Here is a 17,586-nt window from a genome sequence, read left to right as displayed (position 1 = left end):
ATGAGTGGAAAATCACCCTTTTTCGAGTTTAAATGATGATTATGATGATTTTTAGCAATAATTCTGCTAATTAGGATGATTTTGATAATAACCCCATCAATAATGACATTAATGACGATGATAATGATAATTATGGGTAATTATGGCGATAATGGCAGTAATGATAATGATAATGATGATAATGACGATAATGATGATAATTATCTTTATATAGCCCATCTATAATGAGAAAAAGGCTAAAAGTAGAAAAATCCCAAAAGTCTTAAAACCGGCGAAATCTAGCGAAATACAGCCTTCTGAGAGATGAGTCGAAAAAAACCTTTTTCGAGTTTAATTGATGATTATGATGATTTTAGCAATAATTCTGCTAATTAGGATTATTTTGATGATAACCTAATCAATAATGAAAATAATGATAATGATAATTATGAGAGTAATTAGGACAATAATTATGATAGTAATTGGGCCAATAACTATGATAGCAATTATACAATAATAATTATTATGATGATTTTCGTAATAATTGAAATAATAGCAATAATCAACAATATTCTAATGATTTCTATACTAATAACACTAATAATAACGAGAATGATAACATAAATAATAATAAAAGTAATTATAACACGGCTATTATTGTTATTATAATCCTTATTATCGTTGTTATTATTTCTAGAATTATCATTATTGTCATCATTATTAAAATCATTATAATGATGAAAATGACATTAATAATTAAAATAATGATTATTATAATGACTATATTAAAGGTAATTAGGGCGATAAAGACAGTAATGATAATAATGATCATAGTGACAGTAATTATAATAATGATGATGATAATGACAGTAATGATAATAATGATCATAGTGACAGTAATTATAATAATGATGATGATAATGACAGTAATGATAATAATGATGATGATAATGACAATAAGGATGATAATTATTATCATAATTAATGTCATTATTATCATAATTAATGTCATAGTTTTCATAATTAATGTCATAATTATCATAACTAATGTCATAATTATCATAATTAATGTCAATATTATTGTCATTATTAATGGGATTGTCATCAAAATCATCATAATTAGCAGAATCATTGCAGAAATCATCATAATTATCCCTCAAACCTGAAAAAGTGGGTTTGTCGACCATTCTCTTAAAAGGCTATATATCGCTAGATTTCGGCGTTTTTTTTCGACTTTTGGGATTTCTATACTTTTAGCCTATTTTCATTATGGATGGGCTTTATAATGATTATCATCATTGTTATTATCCTTAATGTCATCATTATCATCATTATAGTAATTATCGCCATAATTACACTTAATATAATAATTATAATAGTTATTATCTTAATTATTGATGTCAAATCCCTGATTATAACTATTTTTATAATGATAATGAAAATAATGATAATTTTAGAAATAGTAACAACAATAATAACATGTATATTAACAATAATAGCGATATTATGATTATTTCAATGATTATTTTTATTATCATTATCGTTATTATTATTGTTATTGTCATGAAAATCATTAGAATATTGCCGATTTTTACTATTATCGAATTAATTACGCAAATTATTATTATAATTATCATTACATTATAATTATCTCCATTAGTGTCATAATTATCATAATTAATGTCATAATTATCATAATTAATGTCATAATTATCATAGTTAATGTCATAATTATCATAATTAATGTCATTATTATTGTCATAATTAGCAGAATCATTGCAGAAATCATCATAATTATCCTTTAAACTCGAAAAAGGGGGTTTGTCGACCATTCTCTGAAAAGGCTATATATCGCTAGATTTCGGCGATTTTTCGACTTTTGGGATTTTTATACTTATCGCCTTTTTTTCATTATGGATGGGCTTTATAATGATTATCATCATTATTATTATCATTAATGTCATCATTATCATCATTATAGTAATTATCGCCATAATTACCCTTAATATAATCATTATAATAGTTTGTATCTTAATTATTGATGTCAAATCCCTCATTATAACTATTTTTATAATGATAATAACAATAATGATAATTTTAGAAATAATAATAACAATAATAATAATTATAATAAAAATAATAACAACAATATGACAATAATACTCATTATAATAACAATAATGATATTATTTCTATTGTCATTATTAGTATGAAAATGATTAGAATAGAGTTCATTATTGCTATTATTGCAGTAATTATCAAAATCATCATTATAATTATCATTTTATTATTGTCATCATAATTATTGTCATTATCATCATAATTATCATCATTATCGTTAATAATAAAGGAATTATCATGAAAATCATCATCATTACCTGAGTTAATGTTAAAATCATCATAATTATCATTTAAAAGTGAAAAAGGATTTTTTTTCGACCTTTCTCTCAAAAGGCTAGATTTTGCCGTTTTTTCGACTTTGGGGATTTTATTAGTTTTAGCCTTTATTTCATTATAAATGGATTCTATGACTATTATCATCATCTTTATTGTCATTATTCCTATGATTATCATCATTATAGTTATTATCGTCATGATTATCATTGCTATCATTATCATTATTGCAGTTATAATGATTATTATTCTAATCATTTCTGTCATTTTCATCATTATAACTATTTTTATAATTATAATAACAATAATGATAATTTTAGAAATAATAATGCCAATAATACTCATTATAATAACAATAATAATGATATTATTATTATTTCTATTGTCATTATTAGTATGTTAGTTCGTTATTGCTATTATTGCAGTAATTATCAAAATTATCATTATAATTATCATTTTATTGTTGTTATCATCATTATTATTGTCATTATCATCATAATTATCATCATTATTGTTAAAAATAAAGGAATTATCATGAAAATCATCATAATTACCATTTAAAAGCGAAAAAGTTTTTTTCGACCTTTCTCTCATAAGGCTGTAATACGCTAGTTTTGCCGTTTTTTCGACTTATGGCATTTTATTAGTTTTAGTCTTTATTTCATTATAAATGGACTCTCTGATTATTATTATCATCATTATTGCCATTTTATTATCATTATCATTATGATTGTCATTATCATCATAATTATCATCATTATTATTAATAATAAAGGCATTATCATGAAAATCATCATAATTACCTGAATTCCTGATAAATTCATCATAATTATCATTTAAAAGCGAAAATATTTTTTTTCGACTTTTCTCTCAAAAGGCTGCAGATTTTGCCGTTTTTTCGACTTCTAGGATTTTAATAGTTTTAGCCTTTATTTCATTATAAATGGACTCTATGGTTATTATTAGCATTATTATCATCATTATTGTCATTATTCTTATGATTATCATCATTATAGTCATTATCGTCATGATTATCATTATTATCATTATCATTCTTGCAGTTCTAATGATTATTATGCTAATTATTACGGTCATTTTCATCATTATAACTATTTTTGTAATGATAATAACAATAATGATATTTTTAGAATTAATAATGACAATAACAAGAATTATGATATTATTATTTCTACTGTCATTATTGGTATGAAAATTATTAGAATAGAGTTCATTATTGCTACTATTGCAGTAATTATCAAAATTATCAATATGATTATCATTATTATTATTATTATCATCATTATTATTGTCATTATCATCATAATTATTATCATTATTGTTATTAATAAAGGCATTATCATGAAAATCATCATAATTACCTGAATGCATGCTAAAATCATAATTATCATTAAAAAGCGAAAAAGCTTTTTTTTCGACCTTTCTCTCAAAAGGCTGTAATACGCTAGATTTTGCCGTTTTTTCGACTTTTGGAATTTTATTAGTTTTAGCATTTATTTCCTTAAAAATGGACTCTATGATTATTATTATCATCATTATTGTCATTATTCTTATGATTATCATCATTATAGTCATTATCGTCGTGATTATCATTAACATCATTATCATTATTGCAGTTATAATTATTATTTTGCTAATTATTACTGTCATTTCCATCATTATATCTATTTTTATAATGATAATAACAATAATGATAATTTTAGAAATAATAATGAGAATAATACTCATTATAATAACAATAATAATGATATAATTATTATTTCTTTTGTCATTATTAGTATAAAAAATATTAGAATAGAGTTAATTATTGCTATTATTCCAGTAATTATCAAAATTATCCTTATGATTATCATTTTATTATTATTATCATCCTTATTATTGTCATTATCATCATAATTATCATCATTATTTTTAATGATAAAGGCATTATCATAAAAAAGATCATCATAATTACCTGAATTAATGTTAAAATCATCATTATTATCATTCAAAAGCGAAATAGCGGGTTTTTCGACCTTTTTCTCAAAAGGCTGTAATACGCTAGATTTTGCCGTTTTTCGACTTTGGAGATTTTATTAGTTTTAGCCTTTATTTCATCATAAATGGACTCTATGGTTATTATTATCATCATTATCATCATTACTGTCATTATTCTTATGAATATCATCATTATAGTCATTATCGTCATGATTTATCAATATTATCATAATCATTATTGCAGTTATAATGATTATTATGCTAATTATTACTGTCATTTTTATCCTTATAACGATTTTTATAATGACAAGAACAAAAATGATAATTTTAGAAATAATAATGACAATAATACTTATTACAATAACAATAATAATGATATTAATATTATTTCTATTGTCATTATTAGTATAAAAAATATTAGAATAGAGTCCATTATTGCTATTATTGCAGTAATTATCAAAATTATCATTATAAATATCATTTTATTATTATTCTCATCTTTATCATTGTCATTATCATAATAATTATCAGCATTATTGTTAATAATAAAGGCATTATCATGAAAATCATCATAATTACCTGAATTCACGTTAAAATAATCATAATTATCATTTAAGAGCGAGAAAGTTTTTTTTCGACCTTTCTCTCAAAAGGCTGTAATACGGTTGATTTTGCCGTTTTTCGACTTTGGAGATTTTATTAATTTTAGCCTTTATTTCATTATAAATGGACTCTATGATTATTATTATCACCATTATCGTCCTTTTTGTCATTATTCTTATGATTATCATCATTATAGTCATTATCGTCATGATTATCATTATTATCATTATCATTATTGCAGTTATAATGATTATTATGTTAATTATTACTGTAAATTTCATCATTATAACTATTTTTATAATGATAAAAACAATAATGATATTTTTAGAATTAATAATGACAATAATACTCATTATAATAACAATAATGATATTATTTCTATTGTCATTATTAGTATGAAAATTATTAGAATAGAGTTCATTATTGCTATTATTGCAGTAATTATCAAAATCATCATTATAATTATCATTTTATTATTGTCATCATAATTATTGTCATTATCATCATAATTATCATCATTATCGTTAATAATAAAGGAATTATCATGAAAATCATCATCATTACCTGAGTTAATGTTAAAATCATCATAATTATCATTTAAAAGTGAAAAAGGATTTTTTTTCGACCTTTCTCTCAAAAGGCTAGATTTTGCCGTTTTTTCGACTTTGGGGATTTTATTAGTTTTAGCCTTTATTTCATTATAAATGGATTCTATGACTATTATTATCATCTTTATTGTCATTATTCCTATGATTATCATCATTATAGTTATTATCGTCATGATTATCATTGCTATCATTATCATTATTGCAGTTATAATGATTATTATTCTAATCATTACTGTCATTTTCATCATTATAACTATTTTTATAATTATAATAACAATAATGATAATTTTAGAAATAATAATGCCAATAATACTCATTATAATAACAATAATAATGATATTATTATTATTTCTATTGTCATTATTAGTATGTTAGTTCGTTATTGCTATTATTGCAGTAATTATCAAAATTATCATTATAATTATCATTTTATTGTTGTTATCATCATTATTATTGTCATTATCATCATAATTATCATCATTATTGTTAAAAATAAAGGAATTATCATGAAAATCATCATAATTACCATTTAAAAGCGAAAAAGTTTTTTTTCGACCTTTCTCTCATAAGGCTGTAATACGCTAGTTTTGCCGTTTTTTCGACTTATGGCATTTTATTAGTTTTAGTCTTTATTTCATTATAAATGGACTCTCTGATTATTATTATCATCATTATTGCCATTTTATTATCATTATCATTATGATTGTCATTATCATCATAATTATCATCATTATTATTAATAATAAAGGCATTATCATGAAAATTATCATAATTACCTGAATTCCTGATAAATTCATCATAATTATCATTTAAAAGCGAAAATATTTTTTTTCGACTTTTCTCTCAAAAGGCTGCAGATTTTGCCGTTTTTTCGACTTCTAGGATTTTAATAGTTTTAGCCTTTATTTCATTATAAATGGACTCTATGGTTATTATTAGCATTATTATCATCATTATTGTCATTATTCTTATGATTATCATCATTATAGTCATTATCGTCATGATTATCATTATTATCATTATCATTCTTGCAGTTCTAATGATTATTATGCTAATTATTACGGTCATTTTCATCATTATAACTATTTTTGTAATGATAATAACAATAATGATATTTTTAGAATTAATAATGACAATAACAAGAATTATGATATTATTATTTCTACTGTCATTATTGGTATGAAAATTATTAGAATAGAGTTCATTATTGCTACTATTGCAGTAATTATCAAAATTATCAATATGATTATCATTATTATTATTATTATCATCATTATTATTGTCATTATCATCATAATTATTATCATTATTGTTATTAATAAAGGCATTATCATGAAAATCATCATAATTACCTGAATGCATGCTAAAATCATAATTATCATTAAAAAGCGAAAAAGCTTTTTTTTCGACCTTTCTCTCAAAAGGCTGTAATACGCTAGATTTTGCCGTTTTTTCGACTTTTGGAATTTTATTAGTTTTAGCATTTATTTCCTTATAAATGGACTCTATGATTATTATTATCATCATTATTGTCATTATTCTTATGATTATCATCATTATAGTCATTATCGTCGTGATTATCATTAACATCATTATCATTATTGCAGTTATAATTATTATTTTGCTAATTATTACTGTCATTTCCATCATTATATCTATTTTTATAATGATAATAACAATAATGATAATTTTAGAAATAATAATGAGAATAATACTCATTATAATAACAATAATAATGATATAATTATTATTTCTTTTGTCATTATTAGTATAAAAAATATTAGAATAGAGTTAATTATTGCTATTATTCCAGTAATTATCAAAATTATCCTTATGATTATCATTTTATTATTATTATCATCCTTATTATTGTCATTATCATCATAATTATCATCATTATTTTTAATAATAAAGGCATTATCATAAAAAGATCATCATAATTACCTGAATTAATGTTAAAATCATCATTATTATCATTCAAAAGCGAAATAGCGGGTTTTTCGACCTTTTTCTCAAAAGGCTGTAATACGCTAGATTTTGCCGTTTTTCGACTTTGGAGATTTTATTAGTTTTAGCCTTTATTTCATCATAAATGGACTCTATGGTTATTATTATCATCATTATCATCATTACTGTCATTATTCTTATGAATATCATCATTATAGTCATTATCGTCATGATTTATCAATATTATCATAATCATTATTGCAGTTATAATGATTATTATGCTAATTATTACTGTCATTTTTATCCTTATAACGATTTTTATAATGACAAGAACAAAAATGATAATTTTAGAAATAATAATGACAATAATACTTATTACAATAACAATAATAATGATATTAATATTATTTCTATTGTCATTATTAGTATAAAAAAATATTAGAATAGAGTCCATTATTGCTATTATTGCAGTAATTATCAAAATTATCATTATAAATATCATTTTATTATTATTCTCATCTTTATCATTGTCATTATCATAATGATTATCAGCATTATTGTTAATAATAAAGGCATTATCATGAAAATCATCATAATTACCTGAATTCACGTTAAAATAATCATAATTATCATTTAAGAGCGAGAAAGTTTTTTTTCGACCTTTCTCTCAAAAGGCTGTAATACGGTTGATTTTGCCGTTTTTCGACTTTGGAGATTTTATTAATTTTAGCCTTTATTTCATTATAAATGGACTCTATGATTATTATTATCACCATTATCGTCCTTTTTGTCATTATTCTTATGATTATCATCATTATAGTCATTATCGTCATGATTATCATTATTCTCATTATCATTATTGCAGTTATAATGATTATTATGTTAATTATTACTGTAAATTTCATCATTATAACTATTTTTATAATGATAAAAACAATAATGATATTTTTAGAATTAATAATGACAATAATACTCATTATAATCACAGTAATGATATTATTTCTATTGTCATTATTAGTATGAAAATTATTAGAATAGAGTTCATTATTGCTATTATTGCAGTAATTATCAAAATCATCATTATAATTATCATTTTATTATTGTCATCATAATTATTGTCATTATCATCATAATTATCATCATTATCGTTAATAATAAAGGAATTATCATGAAAATCATCATCATTACCTGAGTTAATGTTAAAATCATCATAATTATCATTTAAAAGTGAAAAAGGATTTTTTTTCGACCTTTCTCTCATAAGGCTAGATTTTGCCGTTTTTTCGACTTTGGGGATTTTATTAGTTTTAGCCTTTATTTCATTATAAATGGATTCTATGACTATTATCATCATCTTTATTGTCATTATTCCTATGATTATCATCATTATAGTTATTATCGTCATGATTATCATTGCTATCATTATCATTATTGCAGTTATAATGATTATTATTCTAATCATTACTGTCATTTTCATCATTATAACTATTTTTATAATTATAATAACAATAATGATGATTTTAGAAATAATAATGCCAATAATACTCATTATAATAACAATAATAATGATATTATTATTATTTCTATTGTCATTATTAGTATGTTAGTTCGTTATTGCTATTATTGCAGTAATTATCAAAATTATCATTATAATTATCATTTTATTGTTGTTATCATCATTATTATTGTCATTATCATCATAATTATCATCATTATTGTTAAAAATAAAGGAATTATCATGAAAATCATCATAATTACCATTTAAAAGCGAAAAAGTTTTTTTTCGACCTTTCTCTCATAAGGCTGTAATACGCTAGTTTTGCCGTTTTTTCGACTTATGGCATTTTATTAGTTTTAGTCTTTATTTCATTATAAATGGACTCTCTGATTATTATTATCATCATTATTGCCATTTTATTATCATTATCATTATGATTGTCATTATCATCATAATTATCATCATTATTATTAATAATAAAGGCATTATCATGAAAATCACCATAATTACCTGAATTCCTGATAAATTCATCATAATTATCATTTAAAAGCGAAAATATTTTTTTTCGACTTTTCTCTCAAAAGGCTGCAGATTTTGCCGTTTTTTCGACTTCTAGGATTTTAATAGTTTTAGCCTTTATTTCATTATAAATGGACTCTATGGTTATTATTAGCATTATTATCATCATTATTGTCATTATTCTTATGATTATCATCATTATAGTCATTATCGTCATGATTATCATTATTATCATTATCATTCTTGCAGTTCTAATGATTATTATGCTAATTATTACGGTCATTTTCATCATTATAACTATTTTTGTAATGATAATAACAATAATGATATTTTTAGAATTAATAATGGCAATAACAAGAATTATGATATTATTTTTTCTACTGTCATTATTGATATGAAAATTATTAGAATAGAGTTCATTATTGCTACTATTGGAGTAATTATCAAAATTATCAATATGATTATCATTATTATTATTATTATCATCATTATTATTGTCATTATCATCATAATTATTATCATTATTGTTATTAATAAAGGCATTATCATGAAAATCATCTTAATTACCTGAATGCATGCTAAAATCCTAATTATCATTAAAAAGCGAAAAAGCTTTTTTTTCGACCTTTCTCTCAAAAGGCTGTAATACGCTAGATTTTGCCGTTTTTTCGACTTTTGGAATTGTATTAGTTTTTGCATTTATTTCCTTATAAATGGACTCTATGATTATTATTATCATCATTATTGTCATTATTCTTATGATTATCATCATTATAGTCATTATCGTCGTGATTATCATTAACATTATTATCCATTAATTCTGCTAATTAGGATGATTTTGATGATAACCCCATCAATAATGACAATAATGACGATAATAATGGTAATTATGAGAGTAATTTGGACAATAATTATGATAATAATTATACAATGATACTTATAATGATGATTTGCGTAATAATTGCAATAATAGCAATAATCAACACAATTCTAATAATTTCCTACTAATAACACTAATAATAACGACAATGATAACAGAAATAATAATAAAAGTAATTTAAAACACGGCTATTATTGTTATTATAATAAATTTTATTGTTGTTATTCTTTCTAGAATTATCATTATTGCCATTATCATTATTAAAATCATTATAATAATGAAAATGACATTAATAATTAAGATAATGATTATTATAGTGACTATATTAAGGGTAATTAGGGCAATAATCACAGTAATGATAATAATGATGATGATAATGACAATAATGATGATAATTATCATTATAAAGCCCATCTATAATGAGAAAAAGGCTAAAAGGAGAAAAATCCCAAAAGTCGAAAAACCGGCGAAATCTAGCAAAATACAGCCTTCTGAGAGATGAGTCGAAAACCCCCCTTTTTCCAGTTTAAATGATGATTATGATGATTTTAGCAATAATTCTACTAATTAGGATGATTTTGATGATAACCCCATCAATAATGACGGTAATAATGATAATCATGCGAGTAATTAGGACAATAATTATGATAAAAATTATATAATGATAGTTATAATGATGATTTGCCTAATAATTGCGATAATAAGAATACTCAACAATATTCTAATGATTTTCCTACTAATAACACTAATAATAACGACAATGATAGAAATCAAAATAAAATTAAATATATCCCGGCCATTATTGTTATTATAATCATTATCATTATTGTTATTATCTCAAGAATTATCATTATTGTCAATATCATTATTAAAATCATTATAATGATGAAAATGACATTAATAATTTAGATAATGATTATTATAATGACTATATTAAGGGTAATTAGGGCAATAATGACAGTAATGATAATAATGATGATGATAATGACAATAATGATGATAATTATCATTATAAAGCCCATCTATAATGAGAAAAAGGCTAAAAGGAGAAAAATCCAAAAAGTCGAAAAACCGGCGAAATCTAGCAAAATACAGCCTTCTGAGAGATGACTCGAAAACCCCCCTTTTTCCAGTTTAAATGATGATTATGATGATTTTACCATTAATTCTGCTAATAAGGATGATTTTGATGATAACCCCATCAATAATGACAATAATGACGATAATAATGGTAATTATGAGAGTAATTTGGACAATAATTATGATTATAATTATACAATGATACTTATAATGATGATTTGCGTAATAATTGCAATAATAGAAATAATCAACACAATTCTAATAATTTCCTACTAATAACACTAATAATAACGACAATGATAACAGAAATAATAATAAAAGTAATTATAACACGGCTATTATTGTTATTATAATAAATTTTATTGTTGTTATTCTTTCTAGAATTATCATTATTGCCATTATCATTATTAAAATCGTTAAAATAATGAAAATGACATTAATAATTAAGATAATGATTATTATAATGACTATATTAAGGGTAATTAGGGCAATAATCACAGTAATGATAATAATGATGATGATAATGACAATAATGATGATAATCATCATTATAAAGCCCATCTATAATGAGAAAAAGGCTAAAAGGAGAAAAATCCCAAAAGTCGAAAAACCGGCGAAATCTAGCAAAATACAGCCTTCTGAGAGATGAGTCGAAAACCCCCCTTTTTCCAGTTTAAATGATGATTATGATGATTTTAGCAATAATTCTACTAATTAGGATGATTTTGATGATAACCCCATCAATAATGACGGTAATAATGATAATCATGCGAGTAATTAGGACAATAATTATAATAAAAATTATATAATGATAGTTATAATGATGATTTGCCTAATAATTGCGATAATAAGAATACTCAACAATATTCTAATGATTTTCCTACTAATAACACTAATAATAACGACAATGATAGAAATCAAAATAAAATTAAATATATCCCGGCCATTATTGTTATTATAATCATTATCATTATTGTTATTATCTCAAGAATTATTATTATTGTCAATATCATTATTAAAATCATTATAATGATGAAAATGACATTAATAATTTAGATAATGATTATTATAATGACTATATTAAGGGTAATTAGGGCAATAATGACAGTAATGATAATAATGATGATGATAATGACAATAATGATGATAATTATCATTATAAAGCCCATCTATAATGAGAAAAAGGCTAAAAGGAGAAAAATCCAAAAAGTCGAAAAACCGGCGAAATCTAGCAAAATACAGCCTTCTGAGAGATGACTCGAAAACCCCCCTTTTTCCAGTTTAAATGATGATTATGATGATTTTACCATTAATTCTGCTAATTAGGATGATTTTGATGATAACCCCATCAATAATGACAATAATGACGATAATAATGGTAATTATGAGAGTAATTTGGACAATAATTATGATAATGATTATACAATGATACTTATAATGATGATTTGCGTAATAATTGCAATAATAGCAATAATCAACACAATTCTAATAATTTCCTACTAATAACACTAATAATAACGACAATGATAACAGAAATAATAATAAAAGTAATTATAACACGGCTATTATTGTTATTATAATAAATTTTATTGTTGTTATTCTTTCTAGAATTATCATTATTGCCATTGTCATTATTAAAATCATTATAATAATGAAAATGACATTAACAATTAAGATAATGATTATTATAATGACTATATTAAGGGTAATTAGGGCAATAATCACAGTAATGATAATAATGATGATGATAATGACAATAATGATGATAATTATCATTATAAAGCCCATCTATAATGAGAAAAAGGCTAAAAGGAGAAAAATCCCAAAAGTCGAAAAACCGGCGAAATCTAGCAAAATACAGCCTTCTGAGAGATGAGTCGAAAACCCCCCTTTTTCCAGTTTAAATGATGATTATGATGATTTTAGCAATAATTCTACTAATTAGGATGATTTTGATGATAACACCATCAATAATGACGGTAATAATGATAATCATGCGAGTAATTAGGACAATAATTATGATAAAAATTATATAATGATAGTTATAATGATGATTTGCCTAATAATTGCGATAATAAGAATACTCAACAATATTCTAATGATTTTCCTACTAATAACACTAATAATAATGACAATGATAGAAATAAAAATAAAATTAAATATATCCCGGCCATTATTGTTATTATAATCATTATCATTATTGTTATTATCTCAAGAATTATCATTATTGTCAATATCATTATTAAAATCATTATAATGATGAAAATGACATTAATAATTTAGATAATGATTATTATAATGACTATATTAAGGGTAATTAGGGCAATAATGACAGTAATGATAATAATGATGATGATAATGACAATAATGATGATAATTATCATTATAAAGCCCATCTATAATGAGAAAAAGGCTAAAAGGAGAAAAATCCAAAAAGTCGAAAAACCGGCGAAATCTAGCAAAATACAGCCTTCTGAGAGATGAGTCGAAAACCCCCCTTTTTCCAGTTTAAATGATGATTATGATGATTTTACCATTAATTCTGCTAATTAGGATGATTTTGATGATAACCCCATCAATAATGACAATAATGACGATAATAATGGTAATTATGAGAGTAATTTGGACAATAATTATGATAATAATTATACAATGATACTTATAATGATGATTTGCGTAATAATTGCAATAATAGCAATAATCAACACAATTCTAATAATTTCCTACTAATAACACTAATAATAACGACAATGATAACAGAAATAATAATAAAATTATAACACGGCTATTATTGTTATTATAATAAATTTTATTGTTGTTATTCATTCTAGAATTATCATTATTGCCATTATCATTATTAAAATCATTATAATAATGAAAATGACATTAATAATTAAGATAATGATTATTATAATGACTATATTAAGGGTAATTAGGGCAATAATGACAGTAATGATAATAATGATGATGATAATGACAATAATGATGATAATCATCGTTATAAAGCCCATCTATAATGAGAAAAAGGCTAAAAGGAGAAAAATCCCAAAAGTCGAAAAACCGGCGAAATCTAGCAAAATACAGCCTTCTGAGAGATGAGTCGAAAACCCCCCTTTTTCCAGTTTAAATGATGATTATGATGATTTTAGCAATAATTCTACTAATTAGGATGATTTTGATGATAACCCCATCAATAATGACGGTAATAATGATAATCATGCGAGTAATTAGGACAATAATTATGATAAAAATTATATAATGATAGTTATTATGATGATTTGCCTAATAATTGCGATAATAAGAACACTCAACAATATTCTAATGATTTTCCTACTAATAACACTAATAATAACGACAATGATAGAAATAAAAATAAAATTAAATATATCCCGGCCATTATTGTTATTATAATCATTATCATTATTGCTATTATCTCAAGAATTATCATTATTGTCAATATCATTATTAAAATCATTAAAATGATGAAAATGACATTAATAATTTAGATAATGATTATTATAATGACTATATTAAGGGTAATTAGGGCAATAATGACAGTAATGATAATAATGATGATGATAATGACAATAATGATGATGATTATCATTATAAAGCCCATCTATAATGAGAAAAAGGTTAAAAGGAGAAAAATCCCAAAAGTCGAAAAACCGGCGAAATCTAGCAAAATACAGCCTTCTGAGAGATGACTCGAAAACCCCCCTTTTTCCAGTTTAAATGATGATTATGATGATTTTACCATTAATTCTGCTAATTAGGATGATTTTGATGATAACCCATTCAATAATAACAATAATGACGGTAATAATGGTAATTATGAGAGTAATTTGGACAATAATTATGATAATAATTATACAATGATACTTATAATGATGATTTGCGTAATAATTGCAATAATAGCAATAATCAACACAATTCTAATAATTTCCTACTAATAACACTAATAATAACGACAATGATAACAGAAATAATAATAAAAGTAATTATAACACGGCTATTATTGTTATTATAATAAATTTTATTGTTGTTATTCTTTCTAGAATTATCATTATTGCCATTATCATTATTAAAATCATTATAATAATGAAAATGACATTAATAATTAAGATAATGATTATTATAATGACTATATTAAGGGTAATTAGGGCAATAATCACAGTAATGATAATAATGATGATGATAATGACAATAATGATGATAATTATCATTATAAAGCCCATCTATAATGAGAAAAAGGCTAAAAGGAGAAAAATCCCAAAAGTCGAAAAACCGGCGAAATCTAGCAAAATACAGCCTTCTGAGAGATGAGTCGAAAACCCCCCTTTTTCCAGTTTAGATGATGATTATGATGATTTTAGAAATAATTCTACTAATTAGGATGATTTAATGATAACTCCATCAATAATGACGGTAATAATGATAATCATGCGAGTAATTAGGACAATAATTATGATAAAAATTATATAATGATAGTTATAATGATGATTTGCCTAATAATTGCGATAATAAGAATACTCAACAATATTCTAATGGTTTTCCTACAAATAACACTAATAATAACGACAATGATAGAAATGAAAATAAAATTAAATATATCCCGGCCATTATTGTTATTATAATCATTATCATTATTGTTATTATCTCAAGAATTATCATTATTGTCAATATCATTATTAAAATCATTATAATGATGAAAATGACATTAATAATTTAGATAATGATTATTATAATGACTATATTAAGGGTAATTAGGGCAATAATCACAGTAATGATAATAATGATGATGATAATGACAATAATGATGATAATTATCATTATAAAGCCCATCTATAATGAGAAAAAGGCTAAAAGGAGAAAAATCCCAAAAGTCGAAAAACCGGCGAAATCTAGCAAAATACAGCCTTCTGAGAGATGACTCGAAAACCCCCCTTTTTCCAGTTTAAATGATGATTATGATGATTTTACCATTAATTCTGCTAATTAGGATGATTTTGATGATAACCCCATCAATAATGACAATAATGACGATAATAATGGTAATTATGAGAGTAATTTGGACAATAATTATGATAATAATTATACAATGATACTTATAATGATGATTTGCGTAATAATTGCAATAATAGCAATAATCAACACAATTCTAATAATTTCCTACTAATAACACTAATAATAACGACAATGATAACAGAAATAATAATAAAAGTAATTATAACACGGCTATTATTGTTATTATAATAAATTTTATTGTTGTTATTCTTTCTAGAATTATCATTATTGCCATTATCATTATTAAAATCATTATAATAATGAAAATGACATTAATAATTAAGATAATGATTATTATAATGACTATATTAAGGGTAATTAGGGCAATAATCACAGTAATGATAATAATGATGATGATAATGACAATAATGATGATAATTATCATTATAAAGCCCATCTATAATGAGAAAAAGGCTAAAAGGAGAAAAATCCCAAAAGTCGAAAAACCGGCGAAATCTAGCAAAATACAGCCTTCTGAGAGATGAGTCGAAAACCCCCCTTTTTCCAGTTTAAATGATGATTATGATGATTTTAGCAATAATTCTCCTAATTAGGATGATTTTGATGATAACACCATCAATAATGACGGTAATAATGATAAATATGCGAGTAATTAGGACAATAATTATGATAAAAATTATATAATGATAGTTATAATGATGATTTGCCTAATAATTGCGATAATAAGAATACTCAACAATATTCTAATGATTTTCCTACTAATAACACTAATAATAACGACAATGATAGAAATAAAAATAAAATTAAATATATCCCGGCCATTATTGTTATTATAATCAGAAATAAAAATAAAATTAAATATATCCCGGCCATTATTGTTATTATAATCATTATCATTATTGTTATTATCTCAAGAATTATCATTATTGTCAATATCATTATTAAAATTTAATTTAATTTAATAATGATATTGACAATAATGATAATTCTTGAGATAATAACAATAATGATAATGATTATAATAACAATAATGGCCGGGATATATTTAATTTTAT

The sequence above is a fragment of the Penaeus vannamei genome, chromosome 39 (assembly GCF_042767895.1).
Source record: "Penaeus vannamei isolate JL-2024 chromosome 39, ASM4276789v1, whole genome shotgun sequence".
Classification (NCBI taxonomy): Eukaryota; Metazoa; Arthropoda; class Malacostraca; order Decapoda; family Penaeidae; genus Penaeus; species Penaeus vannamei.
Note: the sequence above shows the minus strand (reverse complement) of the source record.